The following is a 13,183-nucleotide window of genomic DNA, read 5'->3' on the forward strand; positions in this document are numbered from 1 at the left end:
CATTTAACAATTTTAATCTTACAGTCCCTACACCTTCAGTGAATAACTTATCCCCATTGGCCACTTTCACTTCTAAACTTTTACCTTTTACAAAATTATACATCACTGACCTGTCACAACACATATGACTTGTAGCACCACTGTCAACATACCAGGAATCTGCTTCAATATTCGCTGACAAGGCTGTAAGCAGAGCCTTCGACCCCTTGGACTCGTCCACCTTCTTCAAGTTATTACTATGTTTATTTTTCCTTGGGCAGTCTTTAATAAAGTGACCTGCCTTTTTGCAACGAAAACATTTTGGTTGTTTCTGTACTGCCAAGGCCGATCCGCTGCTGTCATCACGACGCGAGGACTCTTGTAGTAACTTACTTTGTACCACCTCACTTGATAATTTGATATTAGAATTTTCGATGGCCATTATTAGCGGGTCATAATCTTCAGTTAGGCCGCTTAACATAATGACTGCGACAAAATCATCATCGAGTGGGGATCCTATTTCATTAAGAAGGTGTGATGTTTCAGTGATCTTTCTTAGGTAGCTCTCCATGGTTTGGTTTTCCAATTTTGTACTAAATAATGTTCTTAATAGTGCTAATCTCCTACACAAGCCTCTATCCTCATACGCCTTTTGAAGGTTAGTCCAGGCCTCGTGTGCAGTCTTCGCAGACCTGACGTGAGTAAATGCAGCAGGCTGCACTGACAAAGCGATGCGGGCGAGTGCCTTTTGTACCTTTTTGTCTTGTCCGGCTGCCGTCGGCTCCTTTTCCGCAAAATCCCACAAATCCTCGTGGATTAATACCATCTTCATCATAAATTTCCAAGAATTATAATTTTCTAGGCCTTTTAATTTGTCCACGACTAGGGAATTTGTTGCGTTCATTGTTGTCGCCATGTTGGTTGCCGGCCGGCGTTTTTTTTTACGTGCGATATAGATTTTCTTCAAGCTAACAAATTACGATGAGATTACTAAAAATTTATTGAAATAACTACCAGGACCATGCCTGGGCCCATAACCTGATTGGGTTTAGGGCTTAAAAGAAAACTAATAATGAGGATTACAACTGATTTTAATTAGGAGAATTTTATAACCGTGTACATAGTTACCAAGAACCAGAACGAACAGGGGCGAGTGACGTTTCACATCAAGTGTCAACACGTTAGGAGTGTTTACAAAGTTAGTTTTATTGCGTTTATAAAGACACCTTTCTAACAAATACAAACACTACATATTTAAATCCTCGCATTAACATATAATTCCGCCATTATTAATGTAATCTGATGTAATCCTTATTTACGGATCTATGCAAATTGTAAGGCTTGTTACACAAACACGGAGCGATCAAGATCAGCATATTAACGTGATCGATAAATTAAATTATGTAAAAAAATCTTGTTCGGAATTTGAATGACAAATAAATAGCCAGTGTAAATGCGAATGTTTGTTGAGTTCAGAAGACTAAAAATTTAAATAGTGTACTCTAGCTCTATTCGTCCATATCTGTGGCTGCGAATTAAACCATGAGTATAAATGAAGTAAGCGAATAAATAAAAGATAGATAGATTATGCTTTATTGTACACCAAGAAAAAAGAAAATTTAAAACACAGGGCATCACAATACACAAAGAAGAGTACAAATGGCAAATGGCGGTCTTATCGCTAATCAGCAATTTCTTCCAGACAACCTTTGGATGGAGTTTATCTGGAGAATAGTTGTTATAAAACTTATTTCATTTGATGAAAAAAAATTAAAAACGAACAAACTTAGGCACTTCTGTACCTTTAACAATTATATAAGTACCTACTTTTGTATAAAAACAATGTAAGTACTCCAGCTCCTACTCAGCTCCAATTTCTGATTCTGGGATACTACACAAACTTGAACATAGCTACCATACAACGCATTGGCAAGCTTCCCACTAAATCCCTTCTACATGGAAAATAGCATAATTTCCAATCCATTTACCCACTTAATTAATACAGGGATTCAACCGAAAAAGGAGGTTACTAGATTCATAGACTAGACTATTTATAGTCTAAAAATATAGGTATCATTAACTCGTGCATCCATGGTTTGTCCTTGACATGACTTACAGTTATGCATGTGCAGCAAATAGGTATACTTACTTATAAATGTATGTCTCTTCCAGACCTCGGGACTATAGAGTCCCGGATTTTTGGGAGGCGAACGTGGGGCCGAAGCCAACACGCTGAAGCCCTTTTGAGACAACTTTAATGAAATGGTGACACAAAACCGACGATTATCCCTGTATACACTATAGAAATGTACCCAAGGACAATCCCCGGTTCTGTGCTAAACTATTGCTAACTATGGATGAAAACTACTTGGGCTATTGTGATGGGATGCTAGTGGACTAGGAATGGGGAAACTACGGGAACTATGGCACCTGCCGATAACAATGTAATAAATACACGTAAAAATGGCAGGTGGAGACTCGCCAACTCACTTACTGGGCCCCCGGGAATCAGTCGCTAAATCGCAACAAGGGGGCAACAGGTACATGAGCGGCTGAAGGGTGAGGATACCTCGGCGGACTTTAAACGCAGATCACGCGCTCCCTGTGGGTCCAGCATCACCGGCCCACTCGCCACTTACCACGAGGCACCTACCCTCCGAGTGGGCTGTTAACCCTGCTCTAGCGACTCCACTCTGACCGGCCGATGAAGGCAAGCCAAGAGGCGGGAGACCTATCCCCCGTCATGTCTCACTCCGGCAGGCCGGAGATGGGGGACAGTATACTCTCCCTGGAGCACTCGGATATATAGCCCCGCGGGGTCGCTACTCCCCGTCATCCGCCTCAGATGCCCTGCGGGGCTATTATTATTATTATTCTTTATTGTACACAAAAACATAAAAATACACACAACACAGAGAAGACATGTACAAAGGCGAGCTTAACCCAAAACTGGGTTCTCTAACAGCAAACCTTAGAGCGATAAAGAGATGCGATAGGGAAGAGAAAATTAAAAGTGCACAACATTAAACAAAACAAAGATAAAACTTATTTGTCAGTTCTAATGAGGAAACTTAACTTGTGCATACATATGTATGGAAGTACATCTTGGATGTGCTATAAATGTCTATTATTGATTATTTATAAATAATTGCTGGGATAGATGTACTAATTTAAGTATGTTAATAAATAAATATGAGGTAAACTCTCAGTCCTATCATTCTTTATTTTTGATATAGATGAACACAAAAATCACCGACTTTTAGATTAATTCGTTACTCTACAAACAGAACATCAAAATGAAATTGGGACCAAAAATATGGACTAATTGGTATATGTATTTAACGCAGTCGTCTAATACATTGTTCTAGACTTCTTTTTAAGAAGTTCAGCCCTTTATTCTAAGATCCTATCAATCAAAAAACACAAAATTATAAAAATACAAATCCAAGAATCAAATTCCATTTCGTATGACTCTAATATCCCAAACTATATAACACAAAAGATGGACATTTGACATTAAAAGTAAGGGGGTGTTCACAATAGATCGTATCGCGTAGGTTGTGCGTGAGTGGTCGTATGCGTATTATAGTGTGTATTCGGCTTAAACATGACTGATGATCTTAGATATTGATAGACTGAGAAATGAAGGAAGTTAATTTTAGTAGCTGCTGGGATTTGAGAAGGATTTTGTGAAATTGTATAGCTACTTAGGAATATTGGGATATTATTTTAAAAAATACTAAATATTTTGATAGAATCATGTCAGAAAATTATGTCTAAAGTCTTTCAGAATTCAATGAAATAGTAATTTCGTACATTATTCCAACAGAAAACAATTTAAAAGTATGGTGTATTTTTGTAAAAAAATATATTTAAATATTTTTGGATTGAACACGGGGTTGTTCTCTGTGAATATGAGAAAAATATGCTTACTAAAACATACCAAAATGGATCTGGTGCTTATAGTCTGCATGTGTTTCTTTCTTAGAATGTCCGGTAAAAAATAACATTTTGTATAAAAATCCGTTATTACGAAAATCTCACAATACTGCTCCACTTCTGACAAGAAATCATGATGATTTTACACAAAAATTTAATGCCAAATACAACAAAACATTTAATATAGTTCAACATTTTCACAGTTCATCATTAAAAAAAATACGGCACAATATTAATGATACGCCGAAATCGTATCATTGAACAATTTCGGCACATTTGTGTCAGCACCGTTGTGTACACGGATTTAGATTAATGATACGATACCATATAATATCTGCCAAATATTGGAAAGTCAAAAACTTAATGGCAGTTGAAAAATGATTTATCATTGTGTGACTTTATTGCTTTTGTAATTGTGCTTTTTGCTTTTAGGTTCGAAATGAGAGCAGTCAATATGATTTCGTTATTTCGTACAATACGTTTACTTAAAAAATAATTGAAATAAAACTTTTGAAGTCATCAGAATAAAAAACGCTTAAAAACATGACAGATTATTTTCCAAAGGCAAAGATTTAAAAAATACATAGGTAATTCTTAAACATATTTAACATGTTGACTGTATCATGAACCTGGACTGTTTTCTAAGACGTAGTGATAACAGAATTGGAAGAGAAGACCTACATTCTGAAACCTGATAAAAGATATGTACAGGATCTATCAAGTAAGGAACATAAATGATTGAACTATAATAAATAGCCGCAAATAAAAATAAATAGACAACACATTCCTAACTACCACTAACACAAAGAGGAGCACACAATAATAGAACAGATAATCCACATTAGTACCACAACAATTTATCCCGTAGACCGTAACAATCCGATCCAGACAATACAACATTAACCAATAACCGTGAACGGAGATTAACTAACACAAACCACAAATGACAATATTTCCCATCACTCATAACGACATGACATTACGTCAAACTTAAACTTGACATTGAGGGGACCGACAATGAACCCCCAATTAAAATGTATTTAGAAAACTAATCCGCATAAAAAACAAGATGTCTGCTTATAAGAAACACGCAAAAACATCGAATGATGTTACCCTTCAGTTGTACATGGATATTTGCATAAGATTTGCAATAGTAACTTCAGGCGACGATGGTAATATAGACAAACCTGAAATCAACCCTGTTGATCTTGACATAGAGTTCAAAATTGATCGTGAGAAAGATGAAACATTAAATTCAAGGAACAAAGTTACGCTAATTGAAACTGACAGATGTTATGGTGTTACGTCACTTGAACATTATTATTGGTTGCACGGTTATTGCTTGTGTGAATCATGAAAAAAATTGAGTACTTCGTAATTATTCATGGTGATATCCAAAGAAGTGATGAGATGTTTGCTAAGCATTGAGCGGTAGAAGCAAGAAATCAATTTAAGCTAAATACCTATGTTGGAATCCTGGTTCTTGTAAAACAAGTAATTATTTGGTGTAACTAAAAAGCTCACTAATATCACAATGAAATGCAACAAGATAAAATACGGGTTAGGAATTAATATGTTGAAGGATCTCAAGATTAATACAACGTATCTTATTTAGATATTTGGAATACTGGTTTAATTTCCACAAAAACCAAAAATATCTGCAGCCATATAATCGAATTATCCAAACACATTATTATATCAAAAAGTCGCATGAAAACCATAAAAATCGGATTTATCATCCCAAAAAGCGACATCTCTATTGTAGAACATAATAAAAAACAGCTTATAAATAAAAACGACACCACAACTAAAATAAGATTCCGCAAAATTCGCACAAAATAGTAAAAAAAAACTAAATTTTGCTTTCGATTGGGAAAAAAGTAGAACAGTTAGGGTCTGTATTGCAAGAAGGGACACCCCTGATATATTTTTTATGCAATCCGAGAAGGGTGCAAAATAAAGTTGCAATTTTAAGACGTTCCGATTGGACAGAAACCGTTAGGGGTGACACCCAAGAGCAAAGGGCGGAATATGTAGGGTGAACGAGGGTCTGAGAAAAGATTATTACATTTTGAAGATGTACCCAGGGAATAAAGACTAAGAATTTATTTGGGTAAAACTGGATCTAGACTATGTAATGATATTAATACGGAGCCATGTTTGGAATAATAAGAGATTCATCTTAACAGAAAATTAAATATTCTGATCGACGAAAGGCGTTCTTACGTAAAGCACAAGAAATGCTAATAGAGCCTAACTTCTCGCCAAAATAAAGTATGAGACAATCAAAATGAATAAAGATGATCAAGAAATGGAAAGGAACAATTGTGATCATGTAACAGAATATTGAACCACTCATGACAATTACCATGCTTCTTCAAAGTTATAATTTTATTTGCTTTGCATCTAACACAATAAATAATTTCACGTAATTATCACAATAAAAGGAAACAAGACGGTGCCGGCGAATAAAAATAAAGGAAATCTCAACTTAATTTGAAATTAAAATATGTCTTTTCTCGCAAGAAAACAATAGAGGTCATAACTCAAAATATTTTTACGGACTACAATGACGTTACGGCATGCGCGTACGACTATGTACAATAGACTTTCTCAATATCAATGGCATTAGACGGAGTTATCAAAGGCGTTAAACAAATTTATGAGCCGTAAAACCCATTAGAATTATTCGTACATAATAAATCATAGGAAACGTATGGTTGGCCTATGGTAACAGTATAATTTCTTGCTACTAAGATTTGGTTATGGGTCGTTTGGTAAATTGATAGAATTGGTGGTGCGAAAACGTATGTAACGCACGATTTTTAGGGTATCGAAAATAACAGTTTAGTCATGGAGAGTAATAAAATGTCAAGGTGGAAGAATTGGATGATACCGTAATTGTTAGTTCAGAAGTTATGACTAAAGATGCTAAGAAACCAGCAGCCGTAAAAAATAAGATAGTACAATGAATACGAAAGCAAGGAGAAAAGGAGGTAACGAACAATAAATCTACACTTCAGAATACCAGGGAAGCAAAAAGACCTCTTTGACCCAAAAACTTCGAAGCTTCAATCATAACACGTCAAAAGTGACGTCTTCAACACAAATGCAAGATGCAACGGACTGCAAACAATTGACAATAGGACTGCCGACAAATATCACGACCGGACAGATGTTGTAGCTGAGATTTTACTTGAAAATACGAATAATCGGCGTGCGACTAACTTCCGTGTTGCAAGACCGGTTTTTGGTGTTAAAAATAATGTTGAACATTAACAATTGGCTACTTGGGAACGTTTGGATTGTGAGAAAAAAATCAGTCTGAGGCTGATACCAATTTATTTTATTCGTAGAATTAAATTGTGTTTCGTTATAGGTTTTTGGAGGTCATTTAATCCATATGTTAAGTCAAATTGTCGCGACGGGGTTAAGCATAAAAATAAAACGCATATAACAAATGAATAGTCGTCTGTTAGCACTATAATTAATGAGTCTACACCAGTCTAAACATAAATATGATCTTATGAACATTTTGAAATACATACAAGTAAAAAATATTAACTCTACACTTTATCTATTTAATAAGGTATAGTGTCGAGTGTACTCGTATTGGGTATACAAATCATAGCAAAACTAATTTTAGCTCTGATAAGCACCACTTATCTTTCATTGTATTTTATTAGTAAGTTACATAGCTAGCAATTTAGTTAATGTATTGACGAATAATAGTCTTACTCTCTAGTTTTTTTCTGGTACAGTCAAGAAGTTTTTCAATTAAACCGACTTCATTGTTCGAAAGACTTACGTAAAGGTTAAAAAGATCATAAGCTTATTCAATTAAATTGACAGGTTTCACAATTTATAAATTTCTAAGCCGTGACCTGCTTCTGCCAATACAATATTTAGCAATATGATTATCGATAATGCTATTAAGATTACAATCCAACTCGTTTGATCTAAACAAGATAAAATTGTTGAACAAAGAAACTTTCTCAACTAACAAAATGTTCTAAACGTTATGAAATGTTATTGTTGACCTGAGGGTTGCACCCTTTCTTGTCTTACCCTTTCTCGTCATGTCATGACAATGTCAGAATTTGCAACGTGACAAGTCACGTCAGAGTAGAAATGCAATTAGATGAGGTACGAATGAATGCAGCGAGGCACGTTCACACGCCCTGGGTTGTCGATCAACTTGCAATGTATCGGTTACTTCCCTGATAGGGTCCGTAGCTTCAAACAAAGGTAAACAGGTGAATGTCTGGCATTAAATGTACGAGTAATAAGAATTTTATTTCCGAAGTGTGTGATATTAGTATGCTTGGAGTGTTCGTTGAAAATAGCAACGGTGAAAGCATTCACACTAGTGATCCTGATACTGTCTTAAGCGGTACAAAAGAGGCTGAGAATGGATCCAAGATTGTACCGATTCTGAATGCACAATATTAGCACTATGTAACATCGAATCGAATTGCAAGGTTTGTGAAAACTATTGTAATTTATCAGCGGTGTTTTAGTGTTGCTAAGTTCAAGCCACTTTCAATTGTCAATTGTAACTAAATCAATTTAGATTTGCATCCGAAAAATGATTAGTATACATTTCATATCGATAATGCCCATTGATTAATACGCTCCAAAAATATTCTCACAGGCCTACAAAACCAAACATTTTGCTAAGAAAAAAATATGATTAAATTCTTCTCGACTCAAGTTTATTTTCCCAAAACTTTATAAAATTGGGGCCCATTCTTCTTATTTAAAGAATTTGCAATAAACAAACCCAAACTTAGCTCCCCATCTACTTATTATATCAAAATCTATTCAGAAATCTGTCATCTCATCAAATACATGTCTTATGTTGTTTCCAAAAATACTGTTTGAACAAGCTCCCTGATATTCAAGACTCTGATGTATATTATCTTCGACAATGTTATTTGCATCTTCAGAGAGTGTTACATGGTCTTTAATGCCTTGACTTAAGAGTTCATTTTCTTTGGCAGTTACTTCTTTAAGTGCATCTGATACTGGTGTTATTTGATCTAATAAATCGCTAGATAAAGTAGGGGGCTTGCGGTATTCAATGGTGCTATCGAGTGAAGAAAAATAGGCGAAATCGTAAATATTGTAACGTTATAGTTTGCCGTTTCCCGGAGTTTGGAGATCGTAAGTTATGTTTGCATTGCATTATAAGTTGGGAACTATAAATAAACGGTTATATCATGTTTCTGTGCCGTTCTCGTTTTTAGAGAATTCAGGAGCTGTATCGATTGAATTTCCAAGTCATTCAACTTGAATGGTTTATTCAGAAAATGTTTATGTAATACCTGGGTCCATAATACGATTGTTATTCACAGATGTGCTGAAATTTCACAATCAAGTCGGTGTAAAACCTAATGAAACCGAGAAGAATGTTTGAAGTTACTCATAGGGGATTTTCGTACTAATAGCCACTGAAGTAAACTATCAAGAGCTACTTCTATTTACACATGATGCACATTTATCTGATGAAAATATCAAAACCTTCGTTACGCGCCATTATTTAAATTGCAACTAATCAAATAAAGGATAAAGGAAAATCTAGCGCAAAAAAGTGCACTACAATACTTTTAGTAGCAAAAGCAAATAGATACACAAACGTCCTACAATATCTCTATTATATTAACTGCATTAGAAAGGATTACATCAACAAAAAGGATCAAACCAATTGTCTACTATCGCTTGAGGGCAAATAAATTGTTAACTGACGCATAAAAGATTTAGACGCGGACTGTATCTCTACTGTAAAGGGTTGATCCCTAAGACAAACTATCAGTTAAGGATCTGCCAACAATCCAAGTCTATAAAGCCCCTTGGCCTGTGATGGGCCAAGCTTTGCAATGCACAATTGTAGACCACGATCAATTGGTGTTCACACATTGGCGCATGGCTCATTGCTGCCTGGCTAACCACTTGCGATGGAAGTCGAAGTAATTAAAGCTGCGGCTATTTATTTGTATACTACAATACTATATGTATATTACAATTTTTTTTTGGCCCCTTATGTAAACACAACAGGCCACGCTGGGCCACGATTCCTTTGATGTGTGCCCAAAAAACCGAACAACTTCCCGATTGCAACGCCAACATTGACAATTGTCCGCCAACATACAGCAATACCCCGTGTACACATTGGTGATGGCGTGTATTGGCCACGCATGGGCCAATGTGTACGGGGGCTTAAAATAAATCCGAATTTAAATTCGGAACACCGTCTATCTTATGTACTCTAGTCTATTCTTCTATTGTTGTAAAACAGGAATTGGTAGTAAAGAGGTCATGGTCATTTTCTATGGTGTCCACGAAGGTCGGCGTGTTTTGTCTAGTTTTTGTCAAGCGAGACTGGAGTGCAGAAAAAAGGCTGTCACGATGAAGAAATCAGAGTACCCATGATAAAGACTTGAACATGGCGTAATAGTAAAGGAATTTTTGTTGTTTCATAAATTGATCTGCATTTAATCTAGTTGTAGTGCTGCTAAGAATATAAAATATTTTACAGCTAAGTAAACCATGTTTCTATGTTGTCAAGAACTGAGAGAACCGATAACGAAATAGACTACAATTCCATTTGCATACAACGCGAAAGTTATCGGCTACATTATGCTGTTTAATAATTTGTTACTTAATGTTAAATTAACAATAGAAAAAAAAAATTGTTTCCGTATTCTGTTTTAAATAAATAAAACGTAACTTCCCAAAATTGATTCAGAAATCGAGATCTCGACAAAATCGAGTAAGTCTTACCAGAATGAAGTTGTTCTCGATTCAAATAATAATTCTTATTAGTATTACAAGTTGAAGTGTATGAATGTCGAACAAGCCGCCAAACTTGTTCCCGTAACGAATAATGATAATGATCCCGCATTTATAATGATATATTTTATTAGAGCATTGTGGACCAAACAAGACGCGATGAATTACTTCTTCAGAAAAGGGTTGCTCACTGTGAGAATATGGTAACTGGCTTTGAGGATGTAAAATATAATTTTGTGTTAAAGTTGCTGATCATAATAATTTCTACATATTCTCTTACGTTTTTTATAATTATATAAATCAGGGTCTTGTAATAAATAATTACTCAAATTAAAAATATATAACAGTATTTACTCTTATAAGAGTAGGTAAATGGGTCTTATAAGACCGGGCATCAAGAAGTTGGTGTAAGTAAACTGGAATACCTATCTGATAAACTCAAATAATGTAAGTAACTTCATCTATTAGGGTTAATCGCTTATAGCATAATTAACATTATAGAGTAGGTAATTAAAGTGATTATTCGGTGTTTTAGTTTTTGTTCTGGTAAATTATGTACCTCTTCTACAGCTCCCAATAGAACTTGAGAAGCATTTTATTGATCAAGCACAACTAAAATCCACATCTTCCACGAAAACCGTGAAAATTGCAATTCAAATTGGCATCACGCCCAAATTTTAAGCCGTATACCGTGTCCTAAGCCACAGCAGTGGAACGAGTCTCATAATCCGGCTAGTTAGCGCACCCAATTTGAGACCGCCAAGGGTCGATGTGTACACGCAAGCATTGTTCCCATTCATTGAACAACGTGCAAAAAATATGTCGAACTTCCACTGGTATGGAACGGTCAAATTGTGATTTATCTCAGTATAAAAAGGGAGATTTCAATGTTTCTTGTGTTTGGGAATTGAAAGCTGATGTGAAGTTTGCCCGTATGTAAGTAGAAGTGCTTTGTTGTAGAGATATCATTGGCTCACTCCCCTTCTTGTAAGATGTGTTTAGATCGACATAAACAACCTCCAAAATACATAAGCAGAAATAGGATTTTTGGCGACAAAATTCAGAATTAACTAATTTTATTTTCGTTTATTATCATGAAGTGCATAAATAAATACATTCGTTGCACCTCAAACATTTCGAAAGTTCGCGTTAATTTTTTTTTTAATATTACGTGACGATGTCAGATCACTACGAACTAAATTAATGAGAACAGACGTCATAACAGTATGATACCGATATGCTATTTCGCGCCTCCATTCATCGCTCCGGTAGCCGTGATCGTCTAGTGGTTAGGACCCTACGTTGTGGCCGTAGTAACCCAGGTTCGAATCCTGGTCACGGCAGTGTACAACACTGTCATGGCGGAGTAAATCTTTTTTGTTTTTAATATCATTTTATTTTTTCCTCATTCCTTATTTTTTTTTTATTTACAACAAAATGTTTTAATTATTTACAATTGATTTAAATAAACAAGTTTAAAAATTTACAGTACTGTCATGAGTTTTAGTGTCATCTAGCGGCCAATAGCGAAACCACGCAAGTCATATGATTCGATAAAATTATCATAAATGGCGCTATTGCTTCCATTCGACTTTGTACTAGACAACACTTGAAGCTGTGTAAACGGACTCGCTACTCGACGGTAGATGGCGTTCTGAAACATTTGATGAACTTTTACACTAGATGGCGTTACTAGTTCTTGTTATGAAGTTTCATAGAAAAGCATGGAAAGCGTTGTATGTAGTGGATAAGTTACGAAAGTTTGCGCCGCACCTGTGTTGTTCTATGGGAAGTTTGTATACAATACGCTGCAATGTAATTGTTAACCACATACTTTGCTCTAGAAGTGAATAAGCTCTTGTTTTGTATAAGTTTGTTAGTAGTTAGAGGACAGCGTAAGAAAGGTAGTTGTAATGTACCTAACTGAATTGCGAATTCTGAGAGACAAGTACCTGTAAAATAGTTGCAAATAAGTTCAGCAGTTGTAAATAAGCTCTAAATCTTCTCCGAACTAATAATTTTAAATACGAGTCATTGAACAATTTCATTGCATCCCACGACGACAATATTTCACTTGAGAGGATTCCATAAAAAACTTCACGGAACCACTGACAGTCTGAAGCGACTGTAAGACAGTTGAAGATCGTTTATCAAGACATTAGCCAACTTATATTTCAGAAACAAGAGAGGTAACAAACATACATATTTGAACTTGAGGACGGTTTGCAAAAAAACCTTCAGGAACTTAAAAGGTCATACGCTGTACTTCTTGTAAATAGACTAATCAGAGATAGGATGTAAGTTGCAGAAAATGTGTATCAAGACTTCAGAGCTGCATCGGCAGGTAATGTCTTCCTGTAGCCGGGTAAGACGTATTTGTGTTAAATCGTATCCCAATCTCAAAGCCGAATTTAAGCCCTTTTTGCCGTAATTTAGAAATGAACATAGGTATCCAAAGCATATCCAAACCCAC

General features: G+C 35.5%; 1 protein-coding gene and 1 non-coding gene across 2 annotated transcripts in view; one reads left to right on the top strand and one right to left on the bottom strand.

The window, feature by feature from the left end:
- Positions 1-13,183, bottom strand: part of LOC124631946 (centaurin-gamma-1A) — a 233,700-nt gene that overhangs the window by 103,240 nt on the left and 117,277 nt on the right. The gene's annotated exons all lie outside the window — the stretch shown is intronic.
- On the top strand, positions 11,982-12,053 carry Trnah-gug. The gene has a single exon. It is a non-coding gene; the product is annotated as a tRNA-His (tRNA).

This window comes from Helicoverpa zea, chromosome 7 (assembly GCF_022581195.2).
Source record: "Helicoverpa zea isolate HzStark_Cry1AcR chromosome 7, ilHelZeax1.1, whole genome shotgun sequence".
NCBI classification, from domain to species: Eukaryota; Metazoa; Arthropoda; class Insecta; order Lepidoptera; family Noctuidae; genus Helicoverpa; species Helicoverpa zea.